The 8001-nt window shown below is 40.7% G+C and overlaps 1 long non-coding RNA gene across 1 annotated transcript; it reads left to right on the top strand.

Moving 5' to 3' along the window:
- Positions 1–3593: 3593 nt before the first annotated feature.
- LOC127530522 (uncharacterized) lies at positions 3594–7622 on the top strand. Its single transcript, XR_007937101.1, has 3 exons — positions 3594–3749; positions 6373–6465; positions 6867–7622. It is a non-coding gene; the product is annotated as an uncharacterized LOC127530522 (long non-coding RNA).
- The last annotated feature ends 379 nt before the right edge of the window (positions 7623–8001 follow it).

Raw genomic sequence — 8001 nt, forward strand, 5'->3', positions numbered from 1 at the left:
GTGACAGAAACCTCATGGGAGACCTGGGCTGACACAGAGGAGAAAGTCAGAAAAATTCTGACCGAGAAGCTCCAACTGCAGCACACGGTGGAGGTGGAGAGGGCACACTGGGCAGGGAAGCCTGATGGCGGGGGGAGCGACCAAGACTCATCATCGTCAAACTATTGCGCTGGAAAGACAGAGGAGTTATACTGCAGCGTGCAAAACTTCTCAAAGGCTCCAAAATCTTTATGAGGACTACACAGATGCTGTTAAAAGAAAGAGGAGAGAGCTTATGCCGGAGTTGAGCTGATTGTCCGTCCACGTGTAGTGGCAAAAGAATGTAGTGGCAAAAGCACTCAGCTGTTGTGTGTCCATGCCTCTGTTGCCATGTGTGGACATTATTAAGCCATATGTACTTGTTTGCTCTCATCATGATAAAGTATATGGTGCTGATTGCACCTGTGTGTACATGCCTCTGTTGCTGTGATGTTGTACTCTGAGAGACACCCTGATGCAACCTGATGTCTGCACAGGAAAGCCAATAAAGTGATTTGATTGGTTGGGTGTGGACCCAGAAGGAGGGATTACCTCCTCCTGGTGAAACTGCCCATCAATCATTAATTTTTGGAAAGTACCAAAGTGTCCAGACACCATTAGGAATAAAACAGGTGTTACAATGGTGACAGGAGTATGAGGCCTGTCGTAAAAGAAGGATGGGCCTGGGGCGTGGAAACCACCTGGATCAAAATAGTATAAAAGCCAGGACATCAAGAGGGACCTTCAGATATACCCCAGGGTATCTCTCGGTGTGTTTGCCTGTACTTTGTCAAATAAACACATTTTATCTGAATCTAAAGACAGACTCCTAGACTCATCTCTGTCTCCATTGGTGAGACTTAGGCAACTATTATTCTTAAAACTCAAGTATAAAACATAGAAATAGAACAGAAAAAACTTCAAGTTGAGAGGACATTGCTTTTCCTTCAACACACGCAGCAGTACGCCGAAGTCTCACATCTAGACTGAATCATCTCAGCCTCAGGACAATAATCCAGAACTGGTAATATGATGCACATTTCACATGTCATCTTGGACTGAATCTGAACTCACATTAAGGGCAATTTCAGAAACCAATCACCTGGACTTTCAGTATAGTTCTCAGACCATTGATGACAACACTGAACCAGAAAAGAACTTTTTTCTGACTTCTATTAATAATTGCCAGTATTACACAGAGGATTACTATAACAATAAATTCAAGTTTGATAACAAATTTTCAATTATACATTCAAATAGTCAAAGCCTTTATGCAAACTTTGACCATATTAGGAGCTATTTAAAGCAGTTTACAAAACTGTTTACTGTAATTAGAAAGTTATGTTTGTTGGGGGAGACTAACATCGATATGTTAAACCCAAATAAGCACAGAATGACTGATGAATTGATTGACAGGGTCATTCCAGGTGAAATGACCAGATAGTCCTCAGAAGTGTTGCCACACCATTTTCAAATTAGTATGCCATTAGATAGTCACAAAAGTACTTTCTATGCAAAATTGTAGGCCTGTAGCTCAAATAGTTTGAGTTGTGGGGGTCTGAAATTTTCAGAATTTGGGCTATAAAAAGCCTCGCCAGCGTTTTTTGCATCTTTAAGTGGTTATTTCTCAGCCTCTAGACATACCAGTGTCACGATTTGGGGGGGGTGGCAAACCCAAGTGCAGGCAACAGACAGGCAGATGGTGGTAATAAGGAAAAAGGTTTTATTTGACAAGCTCCAAGGACACAACTACAGAGACTAGAACTAAGACTGCAGGGAAAAAACTAAATTAACAAACACTAAGGACTCCAAAACACTACTACAGTGGCTGGAAATGAGGCAGCAAGGCAAAACCTAATTAACTCGTGCTATGGCTCTGCTAAACTAAATACAACAATTCCGAGGGGAAGTACTTACACAAATGAGGAACTCAAACAAAGGAGAAAATGTAAACTGAAGTAATCCAAGGGCAGAGTCCAAGGGGGGAAAATCCATGAAGGGAAAAAAGAAGCCAGGGCCCAAAAACACGCGTAGTCCAGGTGGGAAACAGAGCTGTGGCAGCGTGTGAGGTTGGTGAACAATGAACCGGCAAATGCAGAGGGAAACAGAGGACTTAAATGGCTGAGGAGTGGACCAGGTGAATGAGGTTGAGTCGATTGCAGCAGCTGAGAGTAATGCAGTAATCAAGTGATAGAGCCAAGGGACGAGCGACAGGGAGAGAGACAGAAGAGGAAGCCAACAGACAGAGGGAGACAGAGACACACAAACCAAACCACACAGAAGGGCAAAAATGAGGAAAGGAAGGAAAAGGGAGGACAAGTGACAAAATGGCAGAAGCTTGGGCAAATCCTAACAACCAGAGAGCTGTGAGTTGGTAAACAAGGCCTCTGCATGTAGCTAGTGCCCCACAGACATCCCCAGGTGTTTCCCTACACTCTGCAGGCCGTGGGGGCTTGATAAAAATGCTACAAATTAAGAGATACCTACTCACGAGTGGAGTTTGGGACCTTAAAAGTACTAGAAATACTGCACAGAAGTGTTCTAACACCCCTGGGTTCCATCCTACACAAACTTGTGTGATAACTTAGCAAACTGGAGCTTTCTAGGTACCTCAGTTTGGAAAATATGAGCTCCCAAAGTTGGACGAGATTTTTAATTGGCTATTTTTGGTGGCAAAAATCTCAGTGTGGGACAGGTACCAGAGACTTTCACACGCTTTTACATTCAAAATGCCCTAACTCACTTAAATCTGACCGAGGATAAATATGACACACAAGGAATATTTGATTAATTAAACGTTCTATTCAAGTGTCATTAAGATTCAGATATGAAAACAAAATCAAACCCGTAGTTGCGGTAGTTTCAAATACGTTCTGAGTGGCACGAAATATCCTCCGTTTGAAATACATTGGTTTGAATTTCGTTGTGTGCACCACGAAAAACATGAGAAAATCGTGTTGGTGCACACGAAACCATAGATTAATTTACGTGACAGTTTCACGAATCCTTGTGAGACCGGGTTGGATGGCAAGTGCAGTCCTGCCTATGGTATTAAAAGGCCAAAAAAGCAGAGGTGAATTATTGCCCTGCTAATCCAACTGGTGAAACAGCAAATACGCTAGAACTGGTCAGAGTGGCCCTCCTGTCAGAAGTACAGAAAAGAAATAATGATGAAAAGGTCGGAATGATGATGGACAAGACCTTTGCCCTCAGAAGGGAAGAGGTAGTTGGAGAGGCACCAATGATCGCTGATTTCAAAACAAGGTGGCCAGCTCTCTTCAATGTGTGCGAGGTGAGTGAATGAATATGTGATGGAACAAACTGATATTAATTTAATACACTGCTACATTACAGGAAAACTCCTTATGAGACGTCACAAGTAAGGATGTCTGTCCTTCTGCTGAGCCTGTCTCTCTGACAGGACTGTGTATGGCATAGAAAAGACAGAGAGATAAATGCATGTCATGCATTTGCATGTCTTGAATGGCCCGAGCTTCCAAATCAAGTGTGATATTGACATCAAAATAAGCGTTGAGTTTTGTGTACCATTGTTCTTTATTGTAATTGTACTGTAGGTGAGTTCCGAATTCAAGAGAATCACAACACTGCATCTGCAGTCTAAGTTCTTCTCTGAGCTGGATACAAACTCTGGAAATCTGTTCAAGGCGTATGCCAAAAAAGGTGGCGTTCAAGGGAAAAAAATCAAGAGCATCATGGTACCCACAACCCAGGTATGACAATGATGGAAAAGAAAAGAAACTGTTCTTATCGTACTGCAACTCCACTATTGTGGAAATTACTGTTCTGGAAATTATAGTAGAGTCATTTTTGGGGGTTTCGTGACCAACCTCTCTGAACCTTTTTTTCTTTATGGATTTGGCATTCTAGACCATTTTGAAGGAAAATTAGCTCCTATATACCTGCCAAAAATGACAGCTAACTTTTTTCCAGCCCAAAATTCAAAATGACCGCCAAAGTCGCTGCCACTGCCTATATCTCAGTAACTAATTGAGCTAGGAGGTTGATGTTGGTGTCTAGACATAGGTTTTTGGGGTCAAGCATTCCAATACTGCCATTGTTTTACTCGTAAAACATGTCCATTACAGCGAAATCCAATATGGCCGCCAATATGGCCACCGATATACATTTTTTTGTTTCTCGACTACCATGTGGCCTAGAAAGCTGTTGTTGGAGTCAAAACAGAGGTTTTGGGGCTCAAGCTATCTTTTCATGTCAATTGTAGTCTGTTAAACTGATTACATAATCAAGAAACCCAAGATGGCCACCGGCTGCTATTTTCAAATGCAATGAAATTCATCATATCTGGCTCCAAATGAGCTAAAATGACCTGTGAGGTGTCACATCACTATCACTACTGGAGTCACTAACACTGCATGAGTCACTATCAATGTAGTCACTGCATGAACTCGCACTAGCAGAGTCACTCTGTGCTTCATCGTCGCTCTCATCACTGTTGATGTCTGTGTTCGGGTTGGGCGGTTTTGGCATGGACAATGGAAGTGGGGGTTCTGTCGATCGTACAGGTAGACAAAACCTGTTGACCAGATGCCATCCATGTCCTATTGGTGAAGGGTGTCTTTGCAGCTGGTAATGCTTCTGCAAATATGCTAGATAGTTTGCCCGAAGCAGGTGCTGATACAGACTGTCAAAGTCTGGCATCAATCGCATAGTGCGCTTCTTCTTCTGGGCCCTCCACTTTGCGACCCTTGCTTCTCCAGGTGTCTTGCTTTTGGTATCGCCATAGACGTAGCGAATGATGAACTCTTCCAAATTGCTGATCGCATTCTGTGGGGCTGGAAGCTTGGCGCCACATTTTTCAAGCAGCCTGTGTGCTGCGATAGTGATGTCGCAGACTATTGAAGTTGGACTTAAGTGAAAAAAAATGGTGTGGTGATGAAGTGAAGTAAGGTTGGACTTTTAAGTAAACTGTTCCAGTCAAGATGTGGAAAAAAAACTTGTTGGCGATATCAAATTTGTAGTGTAATCCAAGATGGCGGCCGGTGGCCATTTCAAAATTGATGTTGATCTGGACAGTAATGGCCACTACGGATTCATATCAGGGTGAGAAAAGCAAGAAATGACACCTCACAGGTCATTTTAGCTCATTTGGAGCCAGATATGATGAATTTCATTGCATTTGAGAATAGCAGCCGGCAGCCATCTTGGATTTCTTGATTATGTAATCAGTTTAACCCGTTAAACTTCAGTGTACCGCCGGCGGTACACTTACTAATTTGCATAGGAATTTAAAGAATGTCCGACGGCTGCAAACGCGATTATACAAACACTATACGCCGATGGAAAGCTTAGATTCTCATGAATCCGCCGGTATAAACCACTTTCAGATGTGATTACCACAGCGGGTGAGAAAAACACATTTGTCCGACAAAAACGAATATTCATCCATCCGTTCTCTATACACGGCTTCAACGCACACAGCGCGACTCACATTTCCGGGTTCATTATTACACACAGAAAAAAATATTCCACAAAAAACGGCCATAATCCAACCTTTTACATCCAGACAACACAAGCCAGGAAACTATTTTGTCCAAAACATGTCCTGAAGTCGGTATAAAATCCACGAATCGGTCGTTTTCAAGGAAATGCACCTCGCGATGCGCGACAATATTCCCTGTATTTTTCGTCATTTTTTTAAATTTAAAAATAGAATATTAGCGATTTTTTGTACTGAAAACGGCTGGAATTGACTGAAGCTTAAAGGGTTAACAGACTACAATTGACATGAAAAGATAGCTTGAGCCCATATTGGATTTCGCTGTAATGGACATGTTTTACGAGTAAAACAATGGCAGTATTGGAATGCTTGACCCCAAAAACCTATGTCTAGACACCAACATCAACCTCCTAGCTCAATTAGTTACTGAGATATAGGCAGTGGCAGCGACTTTGGCGGTCATTTTGAATTTTGGGCTGGAAAAAAGTTAGCTGTCATTTTTGGCAGGTATATAGGAGCTAATTTTCCTTCAAAATGGTCTAGAATGCCAAATCCATAAAGAAAAAAAGGTTCAGAGAGGTTGGTCACGAAACCCCCCAAAATGACTCTACTATTAGTTATAACTCATATCAATTACTGTACACAATTATAGATTTAATTAAGGGGGAAATTTACGTAAGAAAAGTTATGAACTTGTTTCAGTTTGAAATTGTATAGGTCATACATGAAAATGCTAGATTATTCCAAAAGGGTTCTGTTTTAAAAGTTAAAAGTTGTCTCAGCTAGGTGAAAGCTGCTCAATTGTTAGGTTGAGATGGTGTTCCTAATGTTGAAGGGTTTCTTTTTTTCATATTTTCTCTGATCTGCTTACTCAGACGGACAGCATTGACATCCGATGAGAATGCGTCCTCAAAGGTCTTTGTGTCTACTTGAATGAAGAGCCAGAGAAGCTGGTGAAGGAATACATGGTATGTGAATTCAACTTTTATGTTTAATAAGGCTTTGATCAGTTGAAATAGATGGTTACATCTGGGTTCCAATCAGCAGTAAAATTGGGAAAGATAAGGTCTTTAAAATTTCTTTTAAATTCTCCCTACATGCTGACAGCATTGCATTTGTAAACAAAAAAGGTGTGTATTTACAAATTGATGTATTAACAGAACAATTCATAAGGCCAAATGGTACATACATGAGTTCTACCTATCAAATAAGCCTCCTTTCGATTTGTCATGACACTTGTTTATGGGAAACGCTGTCAGTCATTTGTTTTGATTATGTGAATTAAGGTAATGGGGGGGGATGGGGGGGGGGGGGGATTTGAATATATATCAGAGAAAAATTATTGCCCTTTTCTAAATTGTTTTGGCAGGCTGGTGATGAAAGCTCTGGAACAGCTATGGCAGAGACGGTCTTTGGAATATTTGTCATCCGACAGGAAGGAGCCAAGCCTTCTGATGACCCGGAGGATGTTGGAATCATTCTGGAAGGGGTGGAGGTACTCAACAACTTGGGAAATGTTCCTTTTGCTGTTGCGATGTTGCTCGCTCTTGTGTATGCTCTAAACCTGAGCTACCCTCCGGAGTTGAAATATACCTGTGAAGCACTTCAGAAGATCATAATGGAACTAGATGGAAACAGACTATCCAGAAAAGTACAAGCTCTCAAAACATTCCTTTGCCGTTAGTGAAGTAATGGAGAATCCTTCACAGGAATTGGAGCTCAGATGATTATTAGTTTTATGTGAAGGACAAATATTTAAGTGGAAGGAGACTCTGGAGGTATAGTCCAATTTCCCAACAGGTCAATGGTCAGAAGCAAGGCAAGACATGATCTTGCTATAGTCTCATTTAAAGTATATACTGTCTTTTTTTGTTTTTTTTTAATTATTATTTATTATTTATTGCCTACTTGAAGAAAAACTATTTTACGGCAGCATTTTCCTGTTTCCTTTCTGTTAATGCCCACCATTTAGTTGATATGGTGTTTATTTCAGCTTGCCCAAAAAGGCACAATTTTTGTGTTGTTGCAAGCAACTGCTTGTGTAAAACATTGTTCCATTTTATATTACAGTTAAGCATTGTGAATATTTTGAAAAATATAAATACAAAAATTGTATGGAAATGTGTACCATTTGTTTTATCTTTCTTTCCACTTGGCACCAAGCTGTTTAAACTAAAATTGTATTCTTTGAATGAATGTAATTAAATCATTGAAAGTATTTCCATTTGATTAAATGGCTTTGGTCAATCAATAAGCAATTGTGTTTTGCCGACTTATTTTACCTGGGTTGGATCAACTTAATATAATGGTGTAATTTTGCTACCGTCAAATTAGTGGGTCTAATACTATTAAATTTAGTCAGTCCCAACCATAGTAAACAAGTTACAAGAACCCTAATGAATCAATTGACCCAATGCAACTAAACTGAGTTGGACCCAAACCTAGTAAATTAGTTCAAACAACCCAAAAAGGTTAAGTTGAAACAACTTAAATACATCACGTTG

Source organism: Acanthochromis polyacanthus, chromosome 17 (genome assembly GCF_021347895.1).
Source record: "Acanthochromis polyacanthus isolate Apoly-LR-REF ecotype Palm Island chromosome 17, KAUST_Apoly_ChrSc, whole genome shotgun sequence".
In the NCBI taxonomy this organism is placed as follows: domain Eukaryota; kingdom Metazoa; phylum Chordata; class Actinopteri; family Pomacentridae; genus Acanthochromis; species Acanthochromis polyacanthus.